Consider the following 19,164-nt stretch of genomic DNA (forward strand, 5'->3'; position numbering starts at 1 on the left):
ATTCCATCCGGTCAAAATTAACCATCATTTCTTTACCCGAAAACTCTTTCATCCTTCCCGGGTAAAGAGGGGCAGCTGTTGATACCCAATTTTTTCCTTTTGTTTTATGCATAAATACCTTCAAAATAGCATATATATGCATATATAAGCATGCATAAGGTTTTTATAATTTTTTTCATAATTTTAAAGATTTTAAATTGATTTATTTCCTCCCCTTTTACTCATTAAATCCCCCAATAATTACCCTTCCTCCCTTTTTACTCATTAAATCCCCCAATAATTACCCTCAAATTATTGTTTGGGTGATTAAGTCATTTAAATTCCATATTTATGCAAAAATATGGTTAAAATATTTTTTGTGCATTTTTTATAATTGCATTTTGTATTNTGCGTGCCGCCTTAATTTCGTCAGAGTCTTCAGCAGTAGGTTCTGGCATTGCAGTAAGATCAGAACTCAGCAGATATGTTATTCCCAACTCCGTGAGAAAGAACAGCAATTTGTCTTTCCAGCGGGTGAAATTTGAGCCATCAAATCGATCCAGTTTGAACACTTCGAACATCTTGTTGAAACCAGAATCACTACCAGAAGCCTCCATTGCAGTGTTGTTAAATTCCTTAAGATTGTTAGAAAATATAACAGAATATAGGGACGAAATAATTAGGCTTTAATAGTGTAGTCACTGTCCTTAAGGAATTTAAGCCTCCCAATTACGTTGCTGCAGGGATTATGGCAGAATTCCTCCAGGATTTTATAAAGCCTCTGAAATTCGAGCACCAGCAATGAACTTGAATTTCCACTTGAACAAATTTGGTGAATTGAAGATAGCAGAAAAGAAGAAGATACTTTGTTGCTGTTCTAATGATTTTTGTTTTGGAGAAGAAAAGGGTATTTATAAACCCTTTAGGTGTCTGCTAGGACTAACAGACTCAACATTTGCCAATAGGCACCTTTTAATACCAAAAGTCACCTCTTTTCAAATACCCCATGCTCCAACTCAACTTTCTCTAGCTCGTCACCTATTTATTTTCTTCCTGCTTAGGTTTATCAACTAATTTTGTTCAAAAAAGTTGAAAACGTTGACATTAATCACGTTTACATTACATAGTGAAATCCAAATACTTTCGTCAGTGAGGAAAATATAATTATTCATAATAACAGAGATACAAAATTAACATTTATTCTTGTGGTATGTATGGCCTCCGACTTTGAAATAAAAAATCTCAGTGCTGTAACTTGAGGCAGACGTTCAAAATAAATAAAAAAATTGAGGCTAACGTCACCAACGGAAATCAAAGAATACCACGACGTTCTAATATTTTTGTGATAGGATTATCTCTGGTCCAGCTTGTTGATTACACGTGTTGAGTTTAATATTAACTGGAAAATGATTTTAAACCCTTTGGTCTACGCAATTGTTCAAATGATTATCCTTGGTTCTCAATAGAATCCAATTATACCTAAGCACGTAATGATGTTTTCAAATAAATAGAGCTCGGTCGATTTAAATATAATCTAAATAGGGTGATTATTAGTTCTAAAATATACTATTACGTTGAAAGAGACAAATGTTAGCTGATTTTTCTATGGTGCAATAGTATCGGTGGTTGGTCAAAGTTTTAGTTGCCAAGAGCTAGCAATCTTGTTAAACAATTTTGTTTTGTTTTTGCCCACAAAGCAAAATATTAATTAATAATAAGCTCTCTTGGTAATCCTCCCAATTAGCCGTGTAAGTTTGAGATGGAGTGAAGTAATAATATGTAATGAGCCGGCCGGTCATTTTGAGTATTTTAGTCTCGTTCCTCTATATATTGCCTCCTCTATGTTATATTGCGGTTATGTGACTTGTCGGGATGTTTGATTTTGGTTTGGGTGAGTTACGGAGTGAAATGGGACAGGTAGTCCCTAAGTTAGAGGTTTAAGTTGAAAGAGTTGACCGGAGTTTGACGTTGGTATAGACGACTTTGAAATGGAGTGTTGACGGTTGCGATAAATCCGTATGGTGATTTTGGACTTAGGAGTGTGTCCGGATATTGATTTGGATGTTCGTAGGTCATTTCAGCTTGAATTGGCGAAAGTTAGAAAGTTGAAGGTTTGGAAGATTGAGAAGTTTGACCGGGAGTTGACTTTATTGATATCGGGGTTGGATTCTAATTTCGGGAGTTGGAATAGGTCGGTTATGTCATTTATGACTTGTGTGCAAAATTTGAGGTCAATCGGAGTTGTTTTGGTATGAATCGGCATAAGTTTTAGAAGTCGGATGTTTATAGTTTCAATAGACTTGAATTGGGTTGCGACTCATAGAATCGATGTTGTTTGATATGATTTTTGACCTCGAGTAGGTCCGTTATGTGTTTTGGAACTTGTTGGTATACGGGTGTGAATCGGATTGAAATCAAGATAATTTTGGACTTAGTGATTGCTGAAGTTGTTATCATTCTGGTATCATCGTACCTGCGATGGGTTTGGCCGCAGGTGCGGACACGCAGGTACGAGGTTGCCCATCGCAGAAGCGGAGAGGGCCAGCCCAAGGCAGGGTTGCAGGTGCGGACACCTGGGAGCAGATGCGCATCTGCAGGCACGTCATTTCTTCCGCAGAAGTGGACCTGGGAGGGATTTGTGAAGGACCGTAGGTGCGGTCGAATCTTCGCAGAAAAGGGCTTGCAGAAGTGAGCAGCCATCCCCAGAAGCGAAGGGAGTTGGGCCTAAGTGAAGACCGCACCTGCGATGGAAATTCAACAGGTGCAGAACCGCACAAGCGACTTTTGGTCCGTAATAGTGAAAATCGCTAGGCAGAAATAGTGAGTTCGAGGGTTTTTCATTCATTCTTCATCTTTTGACCTAGAGAGCTCGATTTGTGATGATTTTTCGAGTGATTTTCAAGAAAATTATCGGGGTAAGTGATTCTAACTTGGATGTGGCTATTATACATGAATCCGTCATTATTTTGTCATTTAATTAGTGATTTGAGTTCGAAAATTGAGAAAAATTTGTGAAACTTCATAGACCGAATTTTGTGGATTTGAAAGGCGATATGAGGTCGGATTTGAATAATTTTAGTATGGTTGAGCTCGTTATCGAATGAGTATTCAGATTTCATAAGTTTGGTCGGATTCCGAGACGCGGTCCTAGGGTTGAATTTTTGAGTTGGCTTTTTATATCTCTTTAAAGATTTCAACTTTATTGTTGGGAAGAGATTCCTATGGTTTGTATTTATGGTATAAAGTTATTTTGGCTAGATTCGAACCGTTCGGAGTTGGATAATTGCGGAAAAGGCTTACTAGTGGATTGAGTTAGTGTATTTTGAGATAAGTGTCTTGCCTAACTTTGTGTGAGAGAATTACCCCTAAGGATCGTGTTAATTGTGGTACGTGAAGGCCGTGTACGCAAGGTGACGAGTAGGTACATGGGCTAAATGTGATAATTGACCGGTTACAGTTACGTAGATTCTTTTCTTCCCTTTAATTGAATTGTCATAACATGTTATCTTCATCATCGTTAACCTATCCTTTACGTGACCTACTTAACTGTGTAAATACTTGTCTCATCTACTTGCTAATTGCCTTTACATGTTTACTTGAAGTTATTGTTCTCTCATTCCTTATTAATTATTTAACTGTTGAGTTCCTTTACTTGAAGTTGTTATTCTTGGAATATCTTATTGTTGAATTATGGTGTTGAATTTATAAAGGTCGTGATTCACATCGAGACAAAGTTATAAATTTATTATAATACTAGTCTTGTTGAGTTATTCACTTTCGGTTGCTATTGTTGAGACTCTTGTACATATTATGGTTGAGCCATGAGCTATATATTATGGAAATACTATGATTGTTGAGTTCATTAGCAAGTTGTGGTATTTGGCACTTGAGGTGCGATTAGTGATATGTTGTGATATTGATACGCATGCGGTGGTATAAGGATTGGGGTTGAAACGCATGCGGTGAGATAAGGCGGGCTTGATACGCATGTTGCTAGTAGAGAAACTACTTGAAGCAACGTGGTGTGATAAGGTGGGTTAAAATACGGGTAGCTATTTCGAAAAAAAAAACTCAAAACTAAATACAAGGCTCCCGCAATGGTATAAGGAAAGATTGTGATTTGATTTGTGAAATGAGACTATAAGGTGGTACCTCGGTAGTGATTACTGTTGATACCTTTCATTTACATCGCTTGTGTTTTGTTTGCATCATTTCCTTGGCATTCTTATTACGTGTTTCTTCCGTGATGTCTTGATTGCCTTAGTTTGAGTGTAGCTATTCTTGTTATATCTCTTCCTTGTATCATTTCCATTATTTTCATTATCATATTATACTATACCTGCTCAGCTTCTTTATTAATTCCAGTAGGTGTCTTGACCCGACCTCGTCACTACTCTACCTAGGTTAGGCTTGATACTTACTGGGTACCATTTTGGTGTACTCATACTATGCTTCTAGACATCTTTTTGTGCAGATCCAGGTACTTCATACCAGCCTAGGCATCAGTGAGTCGAGCATGGATCGGAGACTTCAAGGTATACTTGCCGGCATTCGCAGGCCACAGAGTCACCCTCTATCTAGTTTCTATTTCATTCTCCTTTTTTTATATAGATATTGTTGTATAGGGATGTTCAGTATACTCATGTAGAGCTTGTGACTCGGTAGCACCAGATTTTGGGTGTTATGTTCAGTTGTGTTGCGGAGTCCTTCTTATGATAGCTATTGGCTATGAAAGTTTTATTACCATTTTAGTTGAATTTTTCATGTATGTTAGGCTTACCGAGTCTTAGAGATTAAGTGTCATATGACATCCTGCGGAGAAAAATTGGGGTCGTGACATAATCTCTCTTAAAAATGAAACACTATATACCAATGTTCATTAAGGAGTTCATGGATATTGGAGGTCTATGTTTGGCATTTTATGATACTTTAATTTGAAGTATACTTAATCTGTGTTTTAACAATGTATGGGTGTAAATGTGCTTAATAATTTTGTACATGATTTTCAAATTGTAAGATAAGATCAAAGTAATTTTGATTTCTTTGAATTGAACCAACATCTTTGGATAAGTATTCGTTTCATTCACATTCAGATCATGAATGTTTGGTATCTATTTTTTTGAATTAGGGTTACTTTTTTCAAAATTGATAAGTATTCCTCTTTATCTTCTGCAAAAAGGCTATAATTATCACTTATGATTAAAAACATTGGAAGAAATGAGATTCCTCTATTACATGTTATATGTTTCATTACTTGGTGGAAAGAGTGTGATTCTTCTATTAAAACATGTCATGATTACAGTGTAAATCTCTATTTGGACAAGAAAACAAGTATACTTCTTGCTTGCTTTTGGTTTTAAGACCAAAAAAAAAAAGTCAACAATAGTACGATACTTATTTATCTGAAAAACTGAACCCAAACAGTCGTAAAACGATAAAATTATAACAAAACAAAGTGAATATTGTAGTCCAAACATTACCCGCACTCCACATTGTGTAGGAATTGTAGGACTAAAGCTAAAGTAGATTTTAAAATTTTAAAAGTAACATTGAGAAATTGAAACCTTTTTAACTCTAAACATCAAACGTTCATCAACATAATTTTATTTTAAAAAATGATTATGACCAATAGCAAGGGATGCGATTGTGACAGGAAAATGATGGCTCGTCGCCGGAAAACTATGCATGACACTAGTATATAGTCGGGGAAGTTAATCACTCCAGCAAATGGCATACAAAAGGAACTACCACCACTCACATTTGGGAGCTTTCTACCACAGAATACCAATCGATAGAGGAAATCCATGAAACTAGCAGCTTTGAAGGTGATATGCAACTTCAACCTGTCAAAGCGGAAGGAAGGATGGTACAGGCAGCTCGGCAATTATAGTACTCTGAGGCAAGTGGGTCGGGAAAGCCAACTCCTACAGCAACTGACATTGTACGGGGAAATCACAGCTCACAAATGGGTAAACCCTTATATTTTGTTCCTCCAATTGATAGAGATGGTAAACGAATTGTCAAATTGAACGAGGGAGATCTACAATCTCAAGAAGATTATTGGAAAACCTCTCTAATTGGGTACATAATAGGAGAGAATCCTTATGAAAAAGCTATGGAGAATTTTGTTATCAATGTGTGGAATTTTGTCACTAAACCTCAGATATTAATTCATTGTGAGGGATATTGTATCTTCAAATTTTACACCATAACTGATAGGGACCAAGTTCTCCGGTCAGGGCCATATACCTATAGGAACAAATCAATGGTGCTAAGACTATGGGAAATTGATTTCTCATTCAGCAAAGACATACTAAGTATAGTGCCAGTTTGGGTGCCTGGGCTACCAATAGGATATTGGTCGACTGAGGCTTTAAGCAAAATGGCAATGTAGTAGGCAAGCCCCTATACACTGATAAGTTCACTACTCATTATGAGAAGATATCCTATACTAGGGTTCTTGTGGAGGTGGATGTTGCATATCCTTTTCTAGGCTAGCTAGAAATAGAATCACCTTTTGGCTCTATGGTGCAGACTATTGAATATGATTGGAGGCATGTGTTCTATAATGACTATCTGAAATTTTGTCACAATTCTTTTGACTGCCGGCACAACAAAAGCTGCAATGAAGAGGAGGATAAACAGGAAAGAGGAAAGCCAAGAAGGAAGAGGAGAAGAGCAACGAAGACAGCTAAGACCCTGAAGCAAGCATGGCTGGTAAAAAAGCCAGAAGAGAATGCTGAAAAAGATCCATAGCCACAGAGGAAGGATGCCCTGCAAGCAGACCCTGCTCATGAGTGTGATTGCACTGAGATGGTTAGGAAGAAGCAAAATACTTTTATGCCTTGCCAGACCAAAGAAGGGGTTAACCTGCAGAATGACACATGCTGCAATCCTGTGAGTGGAATGTTAACTTGCAATGATAAAGGGAAGGCAGCTACTGAGCTAATGCATGATGGGAGTGGAAGGCAACAGGAGTATTCAGGTCCAACATGCTCTCCAAATCACAACCCTAAATGATCATTGCCACTTGGAATACTAGGGGCCTGAACCAGGCCCATAAGCAGAAGAAGGTAAAGACCTTTCTGGCTATAAATAAGGTAGATATAATGGGGTATATTGAAACCAGAGTAAAAGAACATAGGGCTAAGAAAATACAAAAAATAATTGCTCAGGGGTGGAACGTTTACTGCAATTATCCTTATGCTGCAAATGGTAGAATTTGGATTTTGTGAAGAGCACATGTACAACTTCGGATTATTCAAACTACAGATCAATTCATCCATTGTCTAGTGGAGGATACCAGAACTTAAATTGCCACATATCTCAGTATCATATATGCCCAGAATGATGGCCATCAAAGGGAGACTTTATGGAGGGATCTAAAACAGATGAATATGCAGGCTCATCTACCATGGCTACTTAGTGAAGATTTTAACAATGTTCTATCTTCTGAAGATAGAATATGGTCCGCTGTAACCATTGCTGAAACACGGGGATTCAAATATGTGATTGATTTTCTACAGCTTACTCCTTTTAGAGCTAAAGGATGGAATTTCACTTGGATAAACCAACAAGGCACCGGTTCAAGAGTGTATAACAAGATAGATTGGGCTTTAGGAAATGATCAGTGGATACAGTAATATGGTCATGTGGAGGGAGATTTCTTGAATCCTTCACTCTCTGATCACTCCCCTATCCTAATCAAATGTGGTGGGTAGAAACTATTACATCCTAAACCATTTAGACTATACACAAATATCATGGAACTTCCACAATTCCAGAATATTATTCAGCATGTTTGGAATCAGAATTATGATAGCACAACTATGCAACAGGTCTGATGCAAGCTGAAGGCTATGAAGGTGCAGCTGCAAGATTCTAATGCTTATATGGTTTCATACAAATAAAAATTTGAGCAAGAAAGCGAGAGATTGGTTATTGTTCAGGACTAGATTCAGCAGGATCCTTTAGCCCAGAACCTGTTTGACTTAGAGAAAGACATACTAGTTGACATTGAAAAATGGAGCAATGTTGAGGAACAAGTGCTGAGGCACAAGTCCAGGGCCTCTTGGATTGAGTGTGGTGATGCCAATACAAAATACTTCCATGCCCAATGGAAGATCAGATCCAGTCAGAATAGTATAACCTCTATATAAACTGACATGGGAATGAAGGTAACTGATCCGAAACTGGTTGAGCAGGAATTCATCGGAGTATCTAGGTCCTTGATGGGAGACTGTGCTACTGAAATGCCTTGTGCAAATACAGCTATAATCAAGTATGAACCATGCATAAATGTGTCACAACAGAGAGAATTAATTCGGGAAGTAACTGATGAGGAAATCACTGATGCAGTGTGGGAGATGCCTAGAGACAAAGCACCAGGTGTTGATGGATTTTCTATGGAATTCTTTACTAGAAACTGGGACATAGTGAAGGAGGACATCTTTGCAGCTGTAAAGAGCTTCTTTACTACATGAAACCTACCTGGAACGATCAATACTACAGCCATAACCTTAGTACCTAAAGTCCCAGCACCTTCAACAGTCAAGGACTATAGGCCTATCACATGTTGTACCACATTGTATAAGATTATCTCTAAAGTCATTACTAGAAGAATCAAAACTGTTCTTGATGGTTTGGTTGGACGTTCCCAATCAGCATTCATTGAAGGGATGTGTATTATTGATAACATACTACTCAGTCATGAGTTGTTTAAAGGATACTCCAGAAAAGGTATCTCACCTAGATGTGTGCTGAAGGTGGATTTGAGAAAAATCTATGATACTTTGGAATGGGGATTTCTCAGAAGATTGCTTGTTGATCTTGGTTTTCCCTTCAAGTTTGTGCAATGGATAATGACATGTGTTACACAGTGTCATATTCCTTGGTGCTAAATGGAGGACTAACCAAACCTTTCAAAGGTAGAAGGGGGATTAGACTAGGAGATCCAATGTCGACATACTTATTTGTCATTGCAATAGATTTGGGAAGAGAACGGGGTCAATTACATAAGAATGGATATTTTAACTTTCATCCTAGGTGCAGGAAGTTAGATAATACAATATCTGTTTGTTGATGATCTCCTGATGTATTGTAGAGGTGATATTGAGTCTATCAGAATCCTTAATGCTACATTTCACAGATTCTCAATTGTTTCTGGCCTGAGGCAAATGTGGATAAAAGTGCTATATATATATGGTTGGAATCTCATCAACTGTGAAGCAGAAAATCCTTGCAACATTGGGCTTTACTGAAGGAAAGCTTCCTTTCAAATACTTAGGGATTCCTTTAGATTCTAAAAAAGCTAACAGTTCGCCAATATCTACCTCTTATTGAGAAGATAACTACAAGGGTCACCTGCTGGTCAGCTAAGCTTTTATCTTATGATGGCAAAAATCAACTGATAAAGGCTATTGTTTTTGGCATTAAAACCTACTAGGCATGAATTTTTGTTCTTCCAAAGAAGGTTAGGAAGCTAATTGAGGCAATATGCAAAACTTTCCTATAGACTGGGCCGACTACTACCTCTAAGAGAGCACTAGTGGCATGAGAGAAAGTATGCAGGCCAGTAGTTGCTGGCAGCTGCTGGAGGGATCAATAAATTGGACATCAAACTGTGGAACAAAGAAGCAATCATAAAATATTTGTGGGATATAGCAAGAAAGAAGGACTGCTTATGGATACTACGGGTGAATAGCTTCTGTTGATACCCAATTTTTCCCTCATATATTTTAAAAATGCATATATACCTTCAAAATAGTGCATGAGCATCACCAAGTATTTTTCCATAATTTTCTATAATTTTTAAAAGCGTTTAATTAATTTATTCCTGCATTTTTATATAAATAACTATTAATTGCATCACAAATAATTTTATAATGATTCATTATTTAATTCCTCATTATTTATATCCATATTAAGCTTTAAATATTTTTATATATACTGTTTGCATCCTTAGGCTAAAATTGCATATTTTGCAATAATAGCTCATATATATGCATAATTATATTATTTACACAAGAAATGACTTTTTATATTTTTATAATGTTAAATAATTATTTTAAATTATTTTCATGCACAAGTGATATTTTTGTTATTTATTAATTATTTTTTATAAATTATTTACTGATTTAAATGGATATTTTAAATCTAGCCCTTTTTCTTAATTAACTCGGACCTAGAGTTACCCAAACCAACCCAATTTACCCCAACCCAACTACTTATAATCCTAGCCCATTCTGCCCCAGCCCAAACCAAATAACACTTACCCAATACCCGTTTTACCCGACCCAGTTCCCTCCTTCAATCTTGGCCAATAGGGTTTCATTGTTCTGTTAATCCTGTTTGATCCTGTTTTACCTTATCTCTGTTGAAATCGTATGAGTAATGTCTTATGCTTGCATATTAGAAATCCTGCCTATAGGAAATTAACTGCATTAGAAATCTTGCCTATAGGTTGTATCAACTTGTCCAACAAACATATGTTAGCAATCATGCCTATAGGACCTCAACATTGATCTAACTGTTTTTCCTTTCTGGCAATGTGTATAACTTCTGCATGTATCACTTCTTAATAGATATCATGCCTATAGGATCAAAATCAAATTCAAACCTAGAGATCATGCCTATAAGATTTAAATCAATCCAGTAATAGATACCATGCCTATAGGATTAAGATCAGTTTCAAACCTAGGGATCATGCATATATGATTTAAGTCAGTTTGACATTAGAAATCATGCCTATAGGATTCTGTAATTGGTTGTGAATATAATCGCACTGTCAATCACTTAGACAATATGTCTATAGGACTTAATAATAATTCTGGATTCTGTGAGCGTGATGCATTACTATTTGAAATACCCAGACGATATTCATTAAAACTAGCAGGCAAACAGTAGGCCCTAACACTCGCCTCAATGAAATTGTTTCTGTACATCTGTTTTCTCACATAGATATCATGCCTGTAGGATTTTAAGATCGATAAAGATTGTTGATTGCGTGCATTTGCTGTTTATGCGGAGGGTAATATGAGCCCATATTTGCTTTGTATTTGCAAGTCCTAACATGTTTTGTTTGTCGCCTAATCTTTTACATTTTTTGAGCAACCTTGGCCTAGTCTAGAACTATCCCAAATAGAAGTCCTAATGCCTCCAGGACTATAGGTAAGGGACGGGTAGTGCACGCATATAAATCGAATTAGAATCAATTAGAGCGCTTTAGGTAATAACTTAAAGATAGTAATCGGGTAGCAGGAGATGATAGTCTATGCCCGCTGAATAATATGAGTAACACCCCGACTCGAGGGAGTTACGAAGTATTATTTATGTTGCACGGGGTGATCCTTTAGGCTAAAAAATTTATGACCCCCCATCCCTATTAAATAATCCTCTCGCTTCTTTATTAGACTAATTCATAAATTAAGTTCAGTCGGGACCCACAATCGTGGACCTAGAGGGGTGCCTAACACCTTCCTCTCAAGGTAATTTCGAGCCCTTACCCGATCTCTGGTAACGCAAACTGGTATAACATGAGTTATCTGCTCTAGGTTCCCTAACGCACCTTAATCCCTTAGGTGGCGACTCTAACCAATTCCTTTTACCTACTCTCTCAAAGGAGTCATCAAAATGTCGAAACCCGATTTCGCGAGAAAAAGAGGGCGCGACAGCTTCTATATAAAGAACAGAGACCTGGAAAAAATGACTACACCTAAGACTGCATCTTGGGTGGTGAGGAAGATACTAGATGGCAGAGACTTGATTATGGAGCACCAACAACTTCAAGGTGACATCCATAGCAGATTAAAGTCAATGTGTACTGATACAAAGTTCCAAATAAAGCAGATGTACTTGAAGTTGATATCAACATATCCTAGAGTTGAATGGAAAAGTTTGATGTTGCATACCAACATACAACCCAGATACAAATTCATTTTATGGCTTGCAGCACAACAGAGACTAGCGCCATAGTGGAAAGACTTTTGAATCTTGGCATCCAAATTCCTGCAGCCTGTGCATTCTGTGGATATAACCTGGAATCCTTTAACCACTTGTTCTTTGATTGCACCATTACAAAGAAGTTGTGGTCCAGACTATGTTCATGATTGAGATATAATAAAAGAATTGGTGACTAGAAAACAGAATTGGAATGGGCATGCAAGAAAGCCAAGAGCAGAGCAGGAACAAATGCAATTACTAGTTGTGTGTTTGCCATGACTGTTGCATTGATTTGGAGAGAGAGAAACAAGATCAGATTTGAACAAGCTAAATTTAATGATTCTCAAATTTGCAGGGAGATAGTATTGCACCTACACATCAGAGGAAAAGACATAGCCAAGTGGAAGGAAGCATTGCAACAGCTGAATTGGGTTCCATAGATAATTAGATAGAACAGTAGGGAATCCTTGATGTAGTTTGTTGTGAAACAAGTGTCTGTATGAAAATTTTATAGTGTAGGATAGATAGACACAAGATTTGATAGAAGCAAAGTGTGATGTATATCTGGAGTAGCCTGTCAAAGCGGCTCCTTGAACTCCAATGTACATATTTTTTTGAATATCAATAGAGAGTATAATGTTTAATAAAAAGAAAATGAATATATAGTACTACGGATTATTAAAAGAATTTCACGGAGTACTGTAACACAAACTTCGTATAAAGGAAATTAAGCAAAAAAAAAAAAAAAAAATTGAAGAATAGTTAATGTTACATTCGCTGAAGGATCTCAATCCAAAGAGAGGATCGCTGATACTTTCCTTTTAAATTAGATTCAAGACTTGATAGATTTCTCTTGAAATTAACGAATTGGGATTTTGATTCAAGTGTCTGATACATATCGACTTGAACTTGTATTGTGTCTTATGAGTACTCTAATAGTAATAGTTTGATCTTGAACTTGCATTGTGTCTCATGAATATTTTGATAATCACATCAGACAATAATCTTGGATTTAATCGCTTGAAGACGATTGTTTTGAACTTGATTTAGATGCTCTGGACCATTATATTGTGGAGAATCTTGAAGACTTTAATTGTTACCCAAAAAATCATGTAAATAATAACCCAATTTTATTTAACGGAAAAACTGATTGGAGCAAATCTTTCTTGAGTGCCAAAAATTTTATGATGTTTATTTAAATTAATAAAGTTAGCATTGACAATTATTGGAGTTTTCACAAGCCTCCGCACTGTGTAACCAACAAACCGTATTAGCATAATTATGAGTGGGTACATATTCTTGAAGAATGGATAGCTGGAAATATATAGTACATATTAAAGGCACATTATTTTGTATTATGGCCATCATAGATCTGACACTACTATTATATTAATTATCTAGGGTCATTGCTCATTTAGAATTTATGATTTTTCCTCCCGGCGATTTAAGTGGAAATGGACTTGTCTACCCAAACATTTTATGGTTGGATTGATCTACTTGGTTTCTTAAAACTTGGCTATACTTCCACCATAAATCAGAGCTTGCTTTTCTAAACCTTATAACACTTAAATAATAATTGCAAGTAACTTTATTTATTAGTATTGATTGGTGACCTAGATTAAATAATAACTAATTATAACAAGTTAATTATATTGATAGTATAAAAGAATCATTATACTACCGGTCTATATAATTTAAGTCTTAATATAAATACATAGGTAGAAAAGTATGACATTGGAATATATACCATGATCGTTTTGTTTGCAGGGGTTAGATACTGAGTTTTATTGAAAACTGAAATAATTAATTTGACAAGGTCAATTAGACATGGTTATGAGTAAAAGTATGAATCGTTATTTAAGTAATATTTTCTGCTTGTAATATGTTGAGAAACAGCAATTATTCATATATAATCTTTGTTTAGACGTACGTACGAAAAGCTTATAAATAAAAAGATCAGACGATATTATGAACTTAATGATTGAAACTCACGTTCGTTTGACTTGATATGATTTGATTATGGTGTAGTAACAGCATAACATTCATATTGCATTATTCTTGGAAAATCCCCAATAAAATTGTAGTTATCATTCATTTTAGTAAAACAACAAACTTGACTGTTTTCCACGTATATGCATGCATACGAGTACGTATACAAGTTTGTGCGTATATTTGTCAAATATATAATTGTCACTTCCATATTTTGAGCAAACATGGAGATCAACAAGGAAGATGAGAGGCAAAAAGGTACCAACGTAACCTAACTTTGCTGTTTTTGTCATGGCTGCCTCAGTTATTATCCTGTTCTTTGTTTGTGCCTGTCTGTGAACCTCATAAAATTGACAGATAAATGTATATTTATTTAAGTTTCATGTCAAGGTCCAAATTTGGCGACTCGGCGGTAACGGATAAGTAAGACAAAGGACGAGGTCGACCATGATATAACGATTGAAGGTTCACAAAGGCAGGGGCGGACCTAGATCATACAATACGGGTTCTCGGGAACCCAGTAGCTTTTGCGTAGATCCTGTATTATATTAAGAAATTCACTAAATATTTGTAAATATCTAACTGTGAACCCAGTTATTATTGCATACTAATCTAAAGTTACGATAGGAACCCATAAGCCTCAAATCCTGGATCCGCCTCTGCACAAAGGTTGGTGCCAAAAGCGGGCAGCCGAGGTGAGAAAATAACGGTAGTATAGATTCAGAGGTAGACATAAAGAATATTCCTTTGAATATTCTTTATGCTGTACTTTTTAGGGTTTTGGGGGAATATCCCTTATAAATAGGAAGAGATAGAAAACAAAAAGGGCATCTTCACTTTTTTGATAAGAACACATTGCAAAGGTTGACAAAAGGGAATATCCAAAAGTTGTCTTGTTCGTTGATAATATTACTGAAGCACACGTTGTTCAATCTTTATCCATAAGATCCAAAGATTCCATACCCATTTTGACTTCTCACTTTTCCACGTTGCTGACAGAGGAAAGGAACATCCCACTCATACAATAATTGGGTGGTAGATCCTTTCTTATTATATTCATTGCAATTATTTACATTTATTACATATTCATGCTATCATATTTATTGCCAATCATATAGTATTAAATCCGCTATTTAATGCTCTTGAGCACTACTCGTCTCACGAGTGTTCCATTTTATTCGGTCTAGAATTTATTAAGTTCAACTAAGATTCGCCCTTTAATTCATCATTAATTGGTCTAGTTAAAAGGTTTAGCACTTTTTTGCTCAAACAATTTGGCGCCTTCTGTGGGGAGGTTTTAGTTGAAATTTTAGTTCCTTCTAGATCATAAAAAGACAGCCATCTCTTCTTCGTTTGACAAACTAACGATGGCAGGAAAAGGAGAGGCAAGACAGAAAGCAATAGCAGGTCTCACTACCAACATTTTGAGCACCATCAACGAGGATGACGGGGAAGACAACGAGAATGTGACACCAAACGCTACGCTCGGGCGGAGTGACACACCTCCCCCTCATGAAAGTATAACCGCTTCACGCGAGAGAGGAGCGTCAACGTCCACCATTGAGGAAGCACCGCCAGTAGTGAGAAAATTATTGGGAGAATGACTGACGAGAATACTCTGAACAACATACTCGACAACCCCGTTCAAAGGGAGAATAGAAACACCGCGCAAGCAGATATCACAACGATCACTGGCGAACAGTCCGCCCCCCAAACAGGTAACACTTACACCACTGTTGATGCAGGTAATGACGCACTGACAGCCATTTTGAAGAAAAATGGAAGAAATGGAAAACAAAAACAAGGCACTCTGTGACCAGATGAGGGAGCATCAAGAAAAGGTCGACAAGATACCGGGTGCCCCAAAGTTGCTACCAAAACGAGACGTTGGCCGGTTCGTCGAACAACCGTACAGCGAGGAAGCGGCTCCACATGCCATTCCCAAGACCTTCAAAATGACACCATACTTGAATATATACGACGGTACTACAGACCTTGAAGATCACATCATCCATTACGTCACAGCGGTGAAGGGCAACGACCTTTCGAAGGAGCACGTACCATAAGTGTTACTGAAAAAGTTCGACGAAACCCTAACGGGGGGAGCTTTAACCTGGTATTCACAACTGCCGGCACGGTCAATAATAACGTTCTAGGAAATGGCCGACAAGTTCATCACTACCACGCCGGGGCTAAAAAGGCGGAGGCCAAGGTAAACGATATATTTGCCATTAGGCAATCGTCTGGCGAGGGACTCAGGGACTTCCTCGCCTGATTTAACAGGGTGAGAATGAGACTACCCAATGTATCAGAAGGGATGGCAGTAGCAGCTTTCCAGAACGGGTTGAACAGGAACGGGTCCAGAGAAACCAGAAAGTTATTAAGCAAGCTCATGAAATACCCTCCCACCACTTGGGAAGATATCAACAATGCGTACTGCACCGAGGTGAGAGCCGACGAGGACGACCTTAACGGTCTGACCCAACTGTTGACATCAGTTCAAACGGAGTCGAGAAAAGATTGTCGTAACGACGGCCGCAGAGAGCAGTCAGGTCCCCATCTCAACCGAGAAAGACACCAACCCTACGTCAGAACAGCCATTCCACCGTCTCCTCGACATTCGGAAGGGTCATCCAGGCCACATACAGGGACTCAACGAAATGAAAGAGGTGTGCCTCCACTCTTATCTGCTCACAATTTTGTGTTTTCGCATCAGAAATAGTGTACGCACTAGAGAAGCTTGGCACAAAGGTGAAGTGGCCACAAAAAATGAAGTCCGACCCAAGTACCCGAAAGTCGAACGTCCTCTGTGAATTTCACCAGGAGCGGGGTTATAAAATCGAGGACTGCATAGCTCTACGGCAAGAGGTAGTAAACATGTTAAACCAAGGGCACCTGAGGGAGCTGATAAGCGACCGTGGACGAGCCAACTTCGGCCGCGGACGTGAACAACACCAGGGTCCTCCAAAGCCACCCTCCCCTGCCCGCACCATCCAAATGATCATCAGTGGAGGCAAAGAAGCAACGATCAACCATGTGAAGTTCACCACCACACACAAACTGAAGCTGTCGATCACCCACGAACAGTACGACGACCTCGGAGACAGTATCATCTTCGATAAGTCAGATATCGACGGTTTGACTTTCCCTCATTTCGATGCTCTTGTTATTACTTCACGTATTTCAGATACTGATGTGAAAAGAATAATGGTAGACGATGGAGGCGGCGCATATATTATCCACCCTCGAGTTCTCACATAAATAAGACTTGAAGACAAGATAGTACTACGTTGCATAACACTAACAGGTTTTAACAATGCAGTTGAGCGAACCTCTGGGGAGATAACGCTGCCCGTTCTGGCCGGGGGAGTCACCCTAGAAACAACATTCCATGTCATGAACCAAGACAAAGCTTACAACGCCATCATAGGGCGGCCATGGATACACGCCATAAAGGGCATCCCGTCAAGTTTGTATCAAGTGATAAACTTCCCTACTCCATGGGGGATATTCAGCATCCGAGGCGAACAACCGCCCAAGAATGCCATCGTATCGCCCAGGATTGCACATACACTCAACAGCTGAAGGGAACAGACTCAAAAACATAACAATTACCAAAGTTTGGGATCGGATTCGATGCATAAACAAACGTCATCAAGGATCCCGACATCATAGAAGTCGCTGAGTCAACGGTAGAAGACCTCGATCCCGTCCAGCTGGACAGAAACGACAGCAACAAAAAGGCTTACATCGGACATAAACTCTCAAAACCAGGTAAATTTTATAAGTTTTTAATTGATAATACCGATTTGTTCGCCTTCGCCCATGCAGAAATGTCGGGTATCGCGAAAGACGTGGCCACACACAAGTTGAACGTCGACCCACTCTACCCACCAGTGCGGCAAATAAGGAGAATTCAACGCCGCAATCAACGAGGCCGTCAGTAATGAAGTGGATAAGCTACTCGCTAACGGTTCCATCCGGGAATCGAAATACCCCCAATGGGTCGCCAATGCGGTCATGGTAATAAAGAAAAACAGGAAATGGCGGATGTGCATGGATTTAACGGACCTAAACAAGGCCTTCCCAAAGGACTCCTTCCCATTGCCTCACATTGACCAGCTCATCACGAAACCGCGGGACACGAATTGTTAAGCTTCTTGGACGCCTACTCGGGTTACAACCAAATCCTCATGGGGGAGGAGGACCAGGAAAAAACTACTTTCATCACCCACCAGGGGACGTACTATTACAGAGTCATGCCATTCGGGTTGAAGAATGCAGGGGCAAAGTATCAAAGGCTGGTCACCAAGATGTTCAAGGATCAACTCGGAAAAACGATGGAAGTTTACATCGACGACATGTTGGTCAAATCAAAAAGGAAAGAAGACCAAAATCGACCACTAGGAAGAAGCCTTCAGTATATTAAGGCAGTACGGCATGAAATTGAACCCCAAAAAATGTGCCTTAGGCGTAACCTCGGGCAAATTTCTCGGTTTCTTGGTGTCACAAAGAGGCATCGAAGTCAATCCAGATCAAATCAAAGCCATTGAAGGGATACCTGAAGTGTTAACCAGCAAGAAACAGGTGCAAAAACTGACTGGCCGTATAGCCGCCCTATCGAGGTTCATCTCACGTTTATCTGACAGGTGCCACAAATTCTTCAACGTGCTGAAAAAAGATAACGGGCTCCAGTGGAATTCAGAATGCATCGAGGCCTTAAGGGAACTAAAGGCGTACTTGTCTTCGCCCTCACTGCTCGCCAAAGCAGAACCTGGCGGACGCCTCCTAATATACTTGGTCGTCTCAAAAGTCGTGGTAAGCGCAGTGCTGGTCCGCGAATATAAAGGTACATAATCTCTAATTTATTACATTAGCAAAACCCTGGTCGATGCCGAAACGAGGTACCCCCGCCTCAAGAAATTGGGCTTAGCATTGGTTATAGTTCACGAAAGCTTAGACCCTATTTTCAATGCCATCCCATATCGGTGGTAACGACCTTCCCCCTGCAGAGCATCCTACATAAACCCGAATTGTCAGGAAGACTGGCCAAGTGGGCCATAGAATTAAGTGAGCACGATATAACATATCAGCCGCAAACAGCGATAAAGTCACAGGTACTTGCCGACTTCGTTGCCGACTTCAGTGCCAAAATAATGCCCGAGGTCGAGCAGGAGGCTTTTCGTACCCCTCTTGGGCAACCCGACCTATGGGTCCTATACACCGATGGTGCATCCAACGCGTCAGGATCTGGAC

Source organism: Nicotiana attenuata, unplaced genomic scaffold (genome assembly GCF_001879085.1).
Source record: "Nicotiana attenuata strain UT unplaced genomic scaffold, NIATTr2, whole genome shotgun sequence".
Taxonomy (NCBI): Eukaryota; Viridiplantae; Streptophyta; class Magnoliopsida; order Solanales; family Solanaceae; genus Nicotiana; species Nicotiana attenuata.